The sequence below is a fragment of the Dermacentor albipictus genome, chromosome 10, assembly GCF_038994185.2.
Source record: "Dermacentor albipictus isolate Rhodes 1998 colony chromosome 10, USDA_Dalb.pri_finalv2, whole genome shotgun sequence".
Taxonomy (NCBI): domain Eukaryota; kingdom Metazoa; phylum Arthropoda; class Arachnida; order Ixodida; family Ixodidae; genus Dermacentor; species Dermacentor albipictus.
In genome coordinates, this window is record NC_091830.1 from 17,946,546 (window position 1) to 17,961,837 (window position 15,292).

The 15,292-nt window shown below is 49.2% G+C and overlaps 1 protein-coding gene across 1 annotated transcript in view; it reads right to left on the minus strand.

Moving 5' to 3' along the window:
• Positions 1–15,292, minus strand: part of LOC135911500 (eye-specific diacylglycerol kinase-like) — a 481,563-nt gene that overhangs the window by 442,470 nt on the left and 23,801 nt on the right. The gene's annotated exons all lie outside the window — the stretch shown is intronic.

A 15,292-nucleotide genomic window follows, 5' to 3' on the forward strand; every position in this document is an offset into this window, starting at 1 on the left:
AACATTCAACGAAGCTTCTTTTGCTTTTCAGAAAAGTGTATGCGTCTTCGAGGTGCTTTTCTTCTGAATTATCTTGAATATATAACAACCGTTCTTGCGAGGCCGATAAGTGTACGTTATCCAATGCGGGTGGCGTCAGTAAAAAACCTCTCCTCGCGCGGTCACACAGGAACCGTTGAAGTCGGTTCAATTGATGCCACCTTCCATTCACCTTGAGGGCCAACGAGCAGTTTGAACTTCCCAACACGCTGGTTGCCCTCATCCAATGAACGTTGCAGCGGCGAACCTACACTAACTCTGAAGGCAGGAAATCATCCGACAACCTCGGGGAAATCGCGCAAGAGGCAAGCCTGAGCTAAAGCTGGTCAGGGCCCGCAGCGATTCTTTTCAATACATGTAGCACGACACGCACTCCTGCAGGCCGCTTCCACGGAGTTGTCATCCAAGCTTGCAGACGGCGGACCACGAGGGCGAGTCGAAAGGGACACACGGCGAGATTCCCGCCCAACATCGTTGCCGTGGGACGGGCGAAGAACGCATTTCCACCTGCAGGCGACGGTGCCCAAGGTGTCCGACGCCGCAGCTCCGGCGCGGAGCACCGCCGGTTCGTCGCTACACCGCGGGCTCGTCCGACACGAAACGCAGGAGCACGACGCCTCGACCTCGGGCCTCGCGGGACACGGGCCCGCGACGCGCCGCGTCGTCACCCGCACGGGAGGACCCCCAAAAATACGGCTTCGGGCGACCGCGAGGTTGCCCGAGTCCGTCGTCTCGACGCAGGGCTCGGTGGGGCGGCAGGCTTCTTCGCGAGAGCGGGCCCCTTTGGCTAGCACCCGGAATAATTTTAAAACAGCCGGTTCCGTCGTGCCCGCCCAGCGGGCAAGGAGACCACGCTCTTCTCGTCGGCACTGAGGTGGCAGCCGGAGCTGGGGGGGGGGGGGGGGGGACTCGTCGGTGAGCGTGTCGCCCTTTTCTCGTTGCCCGAGAGAATGCCAGATGGTTGAGGAAGCCGTGGTCCACTCGTCGCTGTCTCTCTCTTGCCCCTCCGCGCGGCCAAGCGAAGTCAGCGTTGTCTTTGTTTTTCAAGTCTGTCTTTCACGCTCTCCTGGCAGCACTTTCTTTTGCTCGTATTTACGGCTCGCGGCGAGTGCAGGAAGGCAGGCGGCGGTGTAGCGCACCTGCGACAGAAGCAGCCGCCTTCTCGCGTGCCAAGAAATATATGGTTGGCTTCGCACGCGACGACACTGCGACTCTTGCCGTGTTTGAATTGGTGTGACCCCGATACGGGTTCCACGCCACGTTATAGACGCCGTATATAGAGCCCCATTCGCACCCGTTTCTTTTTTTTTTCCTTAGATAAGAGCAGTAGATAAGATGAGGAGATTCGGGTGGCGTTGTTTTGCCGTGCTGTTGAACTACCCTGCCGTGAGGACACCATGGCCGTAAGGACAGCAGACTGAACCCCCTACAGCTGGTCGGTTTACCCATTTCAATTGCTTTCCTGCTACTCGGAAGTCCAAGATGTCCAGCCTGATCGTAAGCGTCGAGAGAGTTACACTATTTCGCGATTCGAGGCCCTGCTTGTCCTGAACCAGATACATTGGCCTTATATAATCAAGTAGACGAACAGCTCTTTGTGTCGGCGGGAGTGGCGTTTTTGCAAGCTAGGTGAAAGAACACAAAACTATCTTGATACCTGGCGCAACTAAGGGTTATTTCAGATTCAGATTCAGATTCAGATTTATTGGTTCCAAAAACAGAAGCAATTACATGACAAATATACAGACGAGGGTCCCAAAGTGAGAGAACTGTAGTGGGACCCTCGGTTAATAATAACAACATTTTTTGATGGTGATATCAATAGTCAGCAAATTAGCGTATTCCACTAATTTATATGGAGAAAGTATTTTTGGTCCCAATAAGGAATTTGATTTTCGCAGGCCGGTACTGCTCTGATTTTCGATTTACCTTGGTCCTTATGAATCAACGGTGCTTTGCATCAGCGTCGTTTTTGTATCAACAGACCTTCGGTGGATCGGTCTTTCTTACTGCCATTGGTGATGGAAACGGTAGCGCACCTTGCGATTTTCGCCCGACGTGTGCGGCTACTTCCGGTGAAATATAGCGGGCAGCGTTACATTTTACCGGCGGTTGCAAAATATACTTATTTGAAATGTGCTCGATGGGGATTCTTGTCCTAAGCCACTTCTGCATCGCATGAGCCTCCGAAATTCATCCTGAGCACACACTTTACACGCAAGAGAAAGTTTTATATTTGAACTCGCTCATTTCACCTTCTCAGAAGTCTTGTCATCGTCATATGCCTCAATGACGTAGTAAGAAAGATGAAAGAAAAGGCTCTAATTTGTGCGTCCTTATCTCGAAGCACAGAGCCATTTTTCACTGATTACACAATAGATGGCGCCACCCCAAAGCTTTCTCAAGACGCATAGTACCTAGCTCTTGCTCATCAACGTACATCCGAGGCGTTGATGGATGAGCAAAGACTATGCGCGCGCCAGAGAATCGAATTCAAGAGATACCTGAGCTTCCGACCGCGAACTATCTTAGGTGCGTCGTCACAAAAAAAAGAATGCTTCAAGTTTGTTTCTTCTTTCCCTCTCGCACATTTTGATTCGCGAAATCCAAGCGAGAACGTAACGCTGCGGAAACAAACCAGTGGAATTCTTCAAAACGTCACCATGTTTCCACAGGCTCAATCCTTACGTTGATTGTTTCTCACACTTTCTTATTTATGAATACGGATCATGTTTCAATCTCTACATTATTGGGATATCAAATACATGAACACACAAGTCACATTTCTGCCGTCGCCGTGATGTCCCGTATAAAGTCTAAGGCCGATAATATTATCGCCGCACGCCATATGCCGTATGTGCGAGTGAAATCATTTGAGAGTGAGCCGACGATGGCGCCTCAATCTCGCTCGCGCCAGGGAGGAAAGCGGGGAGAAAGAGGCGCGCCGTCTTCAGCCGCGCGCGGAGCACTGGGGGGAGGCGAGGGAGGGCGGCGTTCTACGCAGGCGTCTATACTGCGTATCGCGCAGCCACGCGAGCCCTATCATGAAAGCGATCCGCGATGAGTACAGAGTAAAGGGGCGCCGAGCGCTCGCAGCTCCGTATGCGCTGTGTTCTCACGGCTTAGTTCGCGTTGAAGCGAGAGACAAAACGAAGGTCGATTCGCTCGCTGCTGTTAGCGCGCTTTGTCAATCCGGCGCTTTGACAGCGAGTTTCCGTGGTCATCGAGTGAGATGTGTTCATGTTTGCTTGTGGGCGCGTGACATCATGCTTGCTAATTTAGTTATTGAGCGAATGTTTGCAAGTTTATACAGCTGATAAAAACTACTATCCTTACGTCGTGTATATAGCTGTCTACTAATTAGCTATCACAAGCGATGTTTCGCCTTTATGGTGAAACTGCGACATTTTCTATTTCGATTATTCATCTCTTCTATTCATTTTTGCTCTATCTTTCACACTGATTATCTGAAGTAGCCTCTAGATATTTCGGTAGGCTAACATTTCTAGCTCTCAATAAAGTACTTCTCTCTTTCTCCCTGCCTTGCCACAGCAGCGCAATAGAACATTCGCTGCAAGAACGCTGCGCGACCTCAACGTTCTTGCACTTGCTTCTTTTCTATTTGCCTCTTATTTTTGACTGCTACCACGACGCTTTCAAGTGTTGCCGCAAAACACCACCACGTGAGGAGATGCGATTCCTCCTCACCCGTTGCCGCTGCCATTTCGAATCCCAGAGCTGGCTACTTAGGACTGAGACGTCACGCGAGTCGACATTGCTTCCCTCTCCGTACAGTGGAGAGGAGGACGACGAATAAAGAAGCAGCACTCGGCGACAGACGCGATTATTTTTAGACGGCTGGCACAATCACCCTCTCTTTCGGTCTGGCCAATGACAAGGCAAACGCGGACGCAGTCGGACTAAGGGGGGGGGGGGAGGCCACCCCGCGCGCGAGTTGGAACGGACGGTATTGTTGACGCTGGCGTCGTCATGGCTGGCTTTGTCAGCGCAACCAGAGCACGAATAGCTGGTTCGGTTTCTTGTGGACCCAGTGCGCTTACAATGGCCGTTATGGAAATGCCGATGTGTTTCTACTAGGTTGTCCTTGGCTTATATTGATCTTTCGTTGCGAAGTGACTGAAGATTGCGCATTAACTACGCGGAGGTGGTGCACTTGGCTACACGTGGTTGTCACCTCGTTGATCAAGCACTCCTGCAAATCACATCTGTGCGAGCCCCGGAATGATGGTTTTTGACTATTCCAAGACAGTCCGGTTCAACCACGAAATGATAATTTGTTGGGCTAGAAATCAGTACATCCAGACTGACAACAGTCCAGCCAGTAGTTCGAAACGGACGCGTCTGATTATTCAGTCTCCTAACGGTTGGCCCTAAATTGTCAAAGCATCCCTTCACTTAACCAGCCTATATGCATGTAAACTCGGCATACCCACTCACAAGTTAACTGAATGAGGCTGCCGCTCGATCGCACACACGCTCATTGCATGCATTGCATGCATGCATGCATGCATTGCATTGCATTGCTAGCGCGCGCACACACACACACACACACACACACACACACACACACACACACACACACACACACACACACACACACACACACACACGCACGCACACACGCACGCACGCACGCACGCACGCACGCACGCACGCACGCACGCACGCACGCACGCACGCACGCACGCACGCACGCACGCACGCACGCACGCACGCACGCGCGCACGCGCGCACGCGCGCACGCGCGCACGCGCGCACGCGCGCACGCGCGCACGCGCACGCGCACGCGCACGCGCACGCGCACGCGCACGCGCACGCGCACACACACACACACACACACACACACACACACACACACACACACACACACACACACACACACACACACACACACACACACACACACACACACACACACACACACACACACACACACACACACACACACACACACACACACACACACACACACACACACACACACACACACTCACACTCACTCACACTCACTCACACTCACTCACTCACACTCACTCACTCACTCACTCACTCACTCACTCACTCACTCACTCACTCACTCACTCACTCACTCACTCACTCACTCACTCACTCACTCACTCACTCACTCACTCACTCACTCACTCACTCACTCACTCACTCACTCACTCACTCACTCACACACACTCACACACACACACTCACTCACACACTCACTCACTCACACACTCACTCACTCACTCACTCACTCACTCACTCACTCACTCACTCACTCACTCACTCACTCACTCACTCACTCACTCACTCACTCACTCACTCACTCACTCACTCACTCACTCACTCGGTGTATTACGTACTGCGAATGACATGTTCGGCATAAGAAGCATTACGATCGCTCATCGAAGCATCATGCGGACGACACAACTAGTTTTCTCGATCGTTACCCGCCTGATCTTGCGTCGTCTGTCCGTCAACAAAGAACGTTCGTCATCTGCTCTGCGGAAAAACAAATATCAAGAATGAAACAGCGCGTCGCGGCGCCCAAGGTAAGTTCTCTGGCTCAGCCTTTCCTTCCCTGACATCTTCTCCGTTATTTTAAAGAACGCGAACATTCTAGATGCGTTTAGTAGATCGCCGAGAAGAAAATGGCTGCTTTTCAATTGCGTACTGTATTTTTTCGGCGAGGCAGACGGTTTACTTCAGGACTTCTTGTTTTGTTTTATTCCTCTCCCCGCTCGGTTTCTTTCTTTTTTTTTTGTCACTCGACGTGAGCGAGAAAACAGATGCCAGACAGCGTGGCGTGTCTTTCTTTAAGCCGACGAGTAAGAGCAAAGTGGTGCGAGACTTGGTTTATTTGCGCTTGCACTGCGGGCGCGAAGAGCAGTTGCAGCCGCCAGGCCCCAAAACTCGCCGACGGTTTCGGCTTCGGATTGGCTCACACGTTTCTCGCTTTCTGCGGAGGCAACAGTGCGTTGGCATGCATTACCGCTTCCGATCCGTTCCCGTCCAACTGCCGTCTGTTCAAACTCCCAGACGCAAACCGCCCATCGCGTCACTTCTGCTAACTGTTGTGCACAAAACAGAAAACGCTCTTTTACTTTCCTCGCTTTCAACCAGCGCGTAAGGTGGTAAACAAGACCAAATATACTACTAATATACTTTATTTCGCTCAGTCCAGCGAGCGCGGACAGTTCCTCCAACCCTTCTGGCGAAGGGATATCACCGCGACAATGGACAGAGAGGTTATTAACACGTGGCCGAGTATGGAAGAAACATTCCAGACTTGCCCGAAGGCATCGAAGCAAAATGATGAGTCCAAGTGAAGCCTTGGATGCTCGAAGAAAGACATCGTAAAGAGCATAGCGTAAGCTCCTAAAGAAAAGAAGGCTTTCCGAAATACGACAAGGGGAAAGTGGCGTTGAAACAAAACAGCGGCAAGCAGTCCTTTGGCTGTGGATTTTGTGTTTTCTTGTTTTGTTTTGTTTTCGTTTCGCATCACAGGAAATCAGCTGTTGATCTGCCCCTAAGAAGAAGGCTGTGCCATGTTGCCACGTGCCTGTTATGTTTCACGTCACAATAAAACGGTGCATCGGGGTTGTAGGCAGAGATAGCGATAGGGAATCGGTATATATCACCCTTAGGTAACACTTGGCATTCACGGTATTAACAATGTTATTTACTTGCCCGTAATTACACACGTCTATGCATACATGCACATTTACTTTCACATCAGTCCAACAATGCAAATAGATCTATTAGGGTGAGAGAGATAAACCAACACTCTTTAATAAAATTATTTTTTTTAAGACAAGCCCTTCTTTGGAGACTTCAGATTGATTTGTGTTTCCTGAGATGAGGGTATCTGGCCACTTTTGTTTAGTCAGATGATCTGAGGCCTTCTCGCCCAGGAAGGGCAATGGAAAAGTCGCCAAACTAGAACTTGGAATGAAAAAGGGGATACCAAGTTAGCATAGAACTATGCACGCAGGCGTAATAATGCGTAATTAGCGCAACAAACATCGCAGTGAAACCAAGGTGCGCTCGTTCCAACTACGGGCGCCTACAACCAGAGCAGGAAGTGTAACTTTCCTCAACGAAAAATATGGACCCATCCCAGAGATAGCGGAGTCTAAATATGTAGACCGATCCCGGAGACAGTAAAGTCTGAACAACATATCATGTGGTACCCAAATGTGTCAAAGAAGAACTGATTGTCTTGGTAGCATTTTTGGGATGTTGACTCTCCATTTTTTTATTTATTGCAATGATGCTGACAGTTATAGGTTAAAGCAGACAGGCTAAGATGATGTTTGCTGCCTGGCGAACGCACCTAGCGTGCAACAACAGGCAGAGAGGACGCAAATGAAATGACGCATTCATACGTAGAACGGAGGTAGAACAATATACACAAGCACACTGCGAAAACTTTGGTCTATTACCGAAAAGTAGCAGTAGACTTAGCTTTTAACTTATTGCTGTTAGGTTAAATAGACGCAAAAGTGAAATACGACTCGCGTTGTGTTAGTGAATCATCCTTCTACAATAACAAGAAAACGACTATTTACAGGAGCGACTACTGTCAAGAACGGCGAGTTGCGCAACAAGATTGCCACCTTGCCACCCGTTTACGACAAGGGGTGCAAGACGCGCACCTCCCCCTCTCCGTCGCTGCAGCTGCGAGGCGTTCAAAGAAGCGACCTTTGCGCTGGAATCCGCCGCCTCCCTCCAGCCCCTTCGACATTGTGACGGGACGAGTTCGATGTGTGGACAATGATTCCACGCGGAGCTGATCTGACATGCCTGGAGAAGCTACCGCGGGAACGACGTATTTTTGCGCTTCTCACGGACGCAAAACAATGAGCGACGCGCGATCGACAACGACAGTTTCCCGGAACGGCACCCCGTGCGGTTGCCTCTGTGTACGGAATGTGTGTGCCTTTGTGTCGGTAGACTGGTCTTCAGAGCAGCTGCGAGTTGGTGATGTGTAAACGAACAGCCGCCGCGTCGTAGGACCGGCGGATCGAGTGTATAAAAACTGTGGTTGTGCGAATGTTGGACACACTTCTCTTGAGCAGTCATGTTAGACTGAGTCACTTCTCTCATGCAGTCCTGTTGGACTAATACTCTTTTTCTCAAGCAGTCATGTTAGACTGAGTTAATTTCTGTAAATAAACCCCTTTTTCCTCGTTCTCGATGAGAAGCAGTTCTTCACTTCATCAACGATCTCAGCGTAAATAAGTTGGACGACGGCATGGGCCAGCTACCTTCGAATTCATGCCGTACTCCAATCTTGGCAAAGGACCACGGACGAAGGGATTGAGCCCCCAATCCTGACAACTGGCTGACAGCGGTGAGATGGACTTTGCGACATGGTGCTGTATCTGCGGTGAGTGCTTGGTTTTTGCTTTGACTCTCTAGGCTTCATTTTGTGGTTGTTCTGTTTAGAACAGTAGGGAAGCTAGATTGTTGTGTGTTAGCTAGGTTGTGTTTTCCTAGCTAGATTTAGAGAGCAGAATCAAGGCAGTAAAGCAGCAGTCATGGAGTTAAGGACACTGCTGAGAGACGAGTTGTTGATTGTTGGTGAGGAACTGGGCCTAGATGTACGCAAGGAAATGCTCAAATCGGAATTATTGGAGCTAATTTCCAATCAGGCCAGTGAGCAAGATATTGAAATGGGATTGGAACTTCTCAAAAAGAGAGAGAAACGGGAAAAAGAAAGAGAAGAACGGGACAGAGAAAACCGCGAGTTTCAGTTAAGGAAAATGCAACTTGAACTTGAAAGCAAACGTTTGGAGTTGCCTCAAGGAGGTGAAGGCGCTCTGGGTCGATCAAGTGAGGCAGAATCGTACCGCATGGACAGGCTATTAAAGCCATTTGAGGTCGGGACCGACATAGGCTTGTTCCTAAGCAATTTTGAAAGGACTTGCGAAAAGATGAACTTCGGCCCGAGTACATGGCCACAGCGGTTGCTGTCTATGTTGCCGTGTGAGGCGGCGGAAGTAATCGCCAGATTGAGTGTGCAGGATGCATATGATTATGCGAAAGTTAAGGCTAGTCTCCTGAAGAAATACCGCCTTTCAGCCGAAGCTTTTCGGCAAAGGTTTAGGAGCACAGGCAAGAAAGATAGCGAGGGCTATCCGGAGTTTGCGTATAGCTTAAAGGCCAACCTAGTCGAGTGGCTTAAAAGCGCGGAAGCGTACGACAGCAGAGACATGATCATTGAATGCATGTGTCTAGAGCAGTTTTACAAAACCATCCCCCAAGCTGTGAAACTGTGGGTGCAAGACAGAGGTAATGTAAACACTGTGGAAAGGGCGGCTGAATTAGCCGAAGAGTACGCAACCCGTAGAAAATTGAACGCCGAGGAGGGAAACTGGGACGGTCGAAATGGACCGCGGAAACCATTTCCGTTCAAAAAGGGTGCGCAAACTAGACGATCGAAGCCTGTAGACATGGCGGAAAAGCCCGCAGAAAAGAGCGAGGAGAAACTTAACGGAGAAACCGCACAAGAACAGAAAAGAAAGTTCGGATCTTTTAGACCAATTCGCTGTTACAAATGCCACAAACTGGGGCATATAGCTGTAAACTGCGAGAAGTCTAGCGTAGTTTTTTCCTACGTGGAGGAAAAAGATGAGAATATGGAACTTTTAAGTCCATATCTCCACGACCTGCAAGTTAATGGAAAACCATGCCGAGTGCTAAGAGACAGTGCCGCCACACTAGACATTGTCCATCCGTCTTACGTGATGGTAGAGCACTTCACCGGAGAAGTAGCATGGATAAAACAGGTTGTAGAAGAAAACAGCGTGTGTCTGCCCATGGCCAAAGTCAAGATCAGTGGACCATTCGGGGAGCTAGAGACTGAGGCTGCAGTTTCCAAATTTTTGTCACTGCAGTATCCCTACATCTTTTCGAATCGTTCGAATCAGTTACTGCGTGACAGAGGGCTCAAACTGGGAGAGGGCATAGTACAGGCATTGACCCGAGGCCAAGCTCGTAAGATCGCGGCGCTTTCGGCTGAAAATGCTCAAGCTCCTCCAGCTGAAGCAGAAAAGGGGATAGCTTCAATACCCGAATCCGAGCTAGGCCCGAGGGACAAAAGAACAGTTGAGGAGAGCCTGCCAGTTGACCAGCTCAATGAGAGCGTAGCACTAGAGTGTCAGAGTTCTAGCCTGCAGGAAGAGCAAGCAGACGCGCTCACAAGCGAGACAGGGTCGTTGTTATCACCGGCCTCAAAGAACTTTGATCAACTCTTACGCGTGGATAGAGAGTCACTGGCAGCCGAGCAAAAGAATGATGAGAGCTTAGCTAAATTACGTGACACAGCTAAAGAAGGCATTGCTAGGCGCAACGTAACGATACATGAGAGAGGAGGATTGTTGTATCGGCATTACAGAGATCGAAAGGGTAAGATTTTAGATCAGTTAGTCATACCTACTAAGTATAGGGAGGACCTTTTGAGTCTTTGTCATGGAAATGGGTGGTCCGGCCACCTAGGCATAAACAAATCAAAGGAAAGATTGCTTATGGAATACTACTGGCCTGGCTGTTTCAAAGATGTAGAAAACTTTGTAAGATCATGCGACGCCTGCCAGCGTTCTGGTAAACCAGGAGAGACTTGGAAAGCTCCACTGAAGGTAGTGCCCTTAATAACAGAGCCTTTCAGACGGCTTGTAATAGACACGGTAGGGCCTCTTCCAAAAACAAAATCAGGCTACAGGTACTTGTTTACCATGCTGTGTCCGGCTACCAAGTTTCCAGAAGCAATCCCTTTGAAAGAGCTCAGCTCCACTGAAGTAGTAGACGCGCTTTTGACAGTGTTTGCACGAGTTGGGTTTCCAGCCGAAATTCAGGCAGATCAAGGGTCAGTATTCACGAGCGCACTGACTTCCACATTCTTGCAAAAGTGCGGAATAAAGTTAATACACAGTTCTGTCTATCACCCTCAGTCAAACAGTGTAGAGAGGTGGCATTCGGTGCTTAAGCGAGTTTTGCGTGCGCTCTGTTACGAGCACAAGGAGGACTGGGAGAACTGTCTGCCGGCAACTTTGTTTGCTTTGCGAACGGTTCCACATGAAGCGACAGGGTTCTCACCAGCAGAACTAGTGTATGGGAGGACACTCCGTTCTCCACTGAGAATGTTAAGAGAGATGTGGGAGGAAAGAGGGGAGAGTCCAACCGTGGTTGAATACGTGCTGAATTTACTGGAACGGCTAAGCGCAACCCAAGAACTAGTCGGAAAGAACATGGCACTAGCTCAAAAGAACGCCAAATTCTATTACGACAGGAATGCGAGGCTTCGTACGTTTAACGCCGGAGACCAGGTAATGATCCTCAAACCTTCAAGAAAGAACAAGCTTGAAGTTCACTGGGACGGGCCCGTTAAAGTGTTGCACAAACTTTCAGAAACTAACTATGCTTTGAGAATGCCCGGTCGCAGGAAGGAAGTGAGGATATATCACTGTAATTTGATGAAGCCGTATGTAGAGCGGAGCGGAGTCGTTAACTATACTGTCAAAGAGCCGGATGGCATCGGTACCAAGTTTAAGGAGGATAGGGCAACCTCCAACTCTGAAATCGGCCTAGAAGAAGTAGTAGAACACTCGGTAAGCTCGCATGCTCTAAGACCCGAGCAGCTAGATGAGCTAAAAGGGCTGTTAGGGGAATATCTCGACAGATTCAGCGATCGGCCGGGTAGAACCGAACTGATAACGCATGAAATTGAGCTGACCTCTACCGAACCAGTAAGATCAAAACCTTACAGGGTGTCTCCAAGACAGAGAGAGATTATGGAGGCAGAGATACAGCGCATGCTAGAGTTGGGAGTTATTGAGCCCGCTGAGAGTGACTACACGTCACCGCTAATACTCGTAGAAACCCCTAACAAGGACCCTCGTCCGTGTGTTGACTACAGGAAGTTAAATGCGATCACTAGGGATCAGCTGTACCCGATACCCAACATTGAGGAACGAATTGAAAGAGTTAGCGCTGCTAAATACATTTCAACTATAGATCTCGTGCGGGGGTACTGGCAAGTTCCCCTTTCAGAAAGTGCCAGCCGCTATGCCGCATTCATCTCGCCTGTAGGCACTTTTCGCCCTCTCGCACTCAGCTTCGGGCTGAAGAACGCGCCGTTTAGCTTCTCTAAGTTAATGGATATTGTCCTAAAAGACTTGCAGGAGTTCGCCTTACCTTATCTTGATGATGTAGCCATTTTTTCGGACAGCTGGGAACAACACGTATCGCACCTCAAACAGGTGTTCTCACGGTTGAGGGAAGCCGGCTTAACGATGAAAGCGGAAAAGTGTAGGTTTGGTTGTTCGCAGGTTACTTATCTGGGCCATGTTGTTGGTCAGGGCATGAGACGGCCGGCTGAGCTGAAAATAGCTACGATTGGAGATTTTTCTCAGCCGCGCACGAAAACGGACGTTCGTTCATTTTTGGGACTTGTGGGGTACTATCAACGGTACATTCCGAATTACTCGCAATTGGCAAGTCCATTAACAGACGCCCTCCGAAAGGGAGCACCGAGTAACGTACACTGGGATAAGGACAAAGAGAACGCTTTCCAAAGTTTGAAGACGCTATTGGTTTCTCGCCCTGTGCTTCGCGCGCCAGACTACACAAAGGAATTCATAGTTCAATGCGACGCAAGCGACAGAGGTATGGGCGTGGTACTTAGTCAAGTCGGCGACGATAACGAGGAGCATCCTATCCTCTACGCCAGCCGTAAACTAAATGTAAGAGAGGAGGCCTACAGCGCTTCAGAGAAGGAATGCGCTTGTTTGGTTTGGGCCGCCCAGAAGTTGTCGTGTTACTTGTACGGAACGAAGTTCATCTTCGAGACCGACCACTGTCCTCTGACGTGGCTCAATCAAATGTCACACAAAAACGGCCGCTTGCTCCGATGGAGCCTCACTCTCCAAGAGTACAACTTCTCCGTTAGATATAAGAAGGGAAAGTTGCATAGCAATGCGGATGGTTTGAGCAGGCTAATTTGAATTCTGCGTTTGGGGGTCCCGCCTAAATTTTTGGGTTACTAGTGTTAATTTTATTAAGCGAAGAAGATCCCCTCTCATTTAGCAGGATTCCCTCCATGATTGCTGAATTTGTCAGCAGGAATTTGCTTCAGAAATTGGCATAGCGAAATGCAGCATTTTTTGTTTGCTTCTGCACTTATGTTGTTGTTTTTTTTGAAGCCTAGCGAGTTTAAAGTGAGAGCCAATGCACGTCATCTCGGCGCAGAGCCGTGTTGTGGGGTTCATTTTGCAGTTGCCTGTCCTTGTTGGATGTTTTGGGGCGGTGACATCAATGCACAGGTGGTCGCTGCGAGCCAAGACATCAATCCCCCCCCTGACCAGCAGCCGTTCTCTTCCTGCCTAGCGGTTGTCAGCGCTAGACAGTCGAGACTTTTTGGGCCATGGAGGCGCTGTCAAGAACGGCGAGTTGCGCAACAAGATTGCCACCTTGCCACCCGTTTACGACAAGGGGTGCAAGACGCGCACCTCCCCCTCTCCGTCGCTGCAGCTGCGAGGCGTTCAAAGAAGCGACCTTTGCGCTGGAATCCGCCGCCTCCCTCCAGCCCCTTCGACATTGTGACGGGACGAGTTCGATGTGTGGACAATGATTCCACGCGGAGCTGATCTGACACGCCTGGAGAAGCTACCGCGGGAACGACGTATTTTTGCGCTTCTCACGGACGCAAAACAATGAGCGACGCGCGATCGACAACGACAGTTTCCCGGAACGGCACCCCGTGCGGTTGCCTCTGTGTACGGAATGTGTGTGCCTTTGTGTCGGTAGACTGGTCTTCAGAGCAGCTGCGAGTTGGTGATGTGTAAACGAACAGCCGCCGCGTCGTAGGACCGGCGGATCGAGTGTATAAAAACTGTGGTTGTGCGAATGTTGGACACACTTCTCTTGAGCAGTCATGTTAGACTGAGTCACTTCTCTGATGCAGTCCTGTTGGACTAATACTCTTTTTCTCAAGCAGTCATGTTAGACTGAGTTAATTTCTGTAAATAAACCCTTTTCCCCGTTCTCGATGAGAAGCAGTTCTTCACTTCATCAACGATCTCAGCGTAAATAAGTTGGACGACGGCATGGGCCAGCTACCTTCGAATTCATGCCGTACTCCAATCTTGGCAAAGGACCACGGACGAAGGGATCGAGCCCCCAATCCTGACACTACTTAATATTAAGGAGCCTTGGTATAAACCGGAAAAGACGCACAAGAAATGAGTACGGGTGGCGACGCCACCATGAAGTTCGCGAATCAGCTTGCCCTGACGCCATGGATTTTTTCGCCGTCTTCTCCTGCCTCGATAACATTTTAGTGGAAGAAAAAACTGACTGCATTGTATTTTAAGCGAACCAAAGCTTTCGGAACCTTCAGTGCATCGCATAACTGCCCAAATACAAAAAGAGGAAGAAAAAAGAAACTTGGAAATTCGTTTTGTAACAATGACGTACCAGCAATTGGCTTACGAGAGCATCTTGCTGGGCATGTTGGTATTCATTCATTACAGCTATTTTTAAGGCGCCAGAAAACCACACACAGCACACAAGAAAGAACCACGAGACAGGGCGCTTTGTCCAGGTGTTCCCTCTTGCGTACTGGGTGAGGTTTTTTGGAGCCTTAAAAATAGGTGCAATGGACCAGCAATCAGGTTACGGCGCGCAATGAAAAACGAATGAAATTCCGGCCTTCAGTTTACGTTTTACTATACACAGCCTCTTCTTCCGCAAAATTACAGAAAATTGAATTTTGAATGAGTACTTCACGAGAGCAAACTGATCTAGTTTTTTTTTTTTAGTGTCCGTTAATCGGTGCACTTTTCCACGGTTCTAGAAAGTGTTACCTGTAAAATCAATGCACCTCGTCAGATAACTTGAAAACGTGTTTTCCAAAGATGTAGCTAGCAGTCAATGTCAGCCAAGTTTTGATGACCTTGATTTCTTAGTGCTCCGATTCAGTCCCGATAATGTACGTTTGTGCTCTAACATGAGTAATTACAAAGTTCATTATTGAAACCACTATCTTCAATTTTTCTTGTAAGCGATTCAAATGGAGCCTTCCAGTAAGGCAGGTGACGAGACGTCATACAGCTCTCAGTTTCCGGGTATTTCAATACGTTTGTCTACAGATAAACACTCGCTATATACGTGTAGAGGCTGTTCGAGTAGGCCGCAAGAGGATTAGAAATTACAATAAAAAAGTGAGGATATTAGCCAG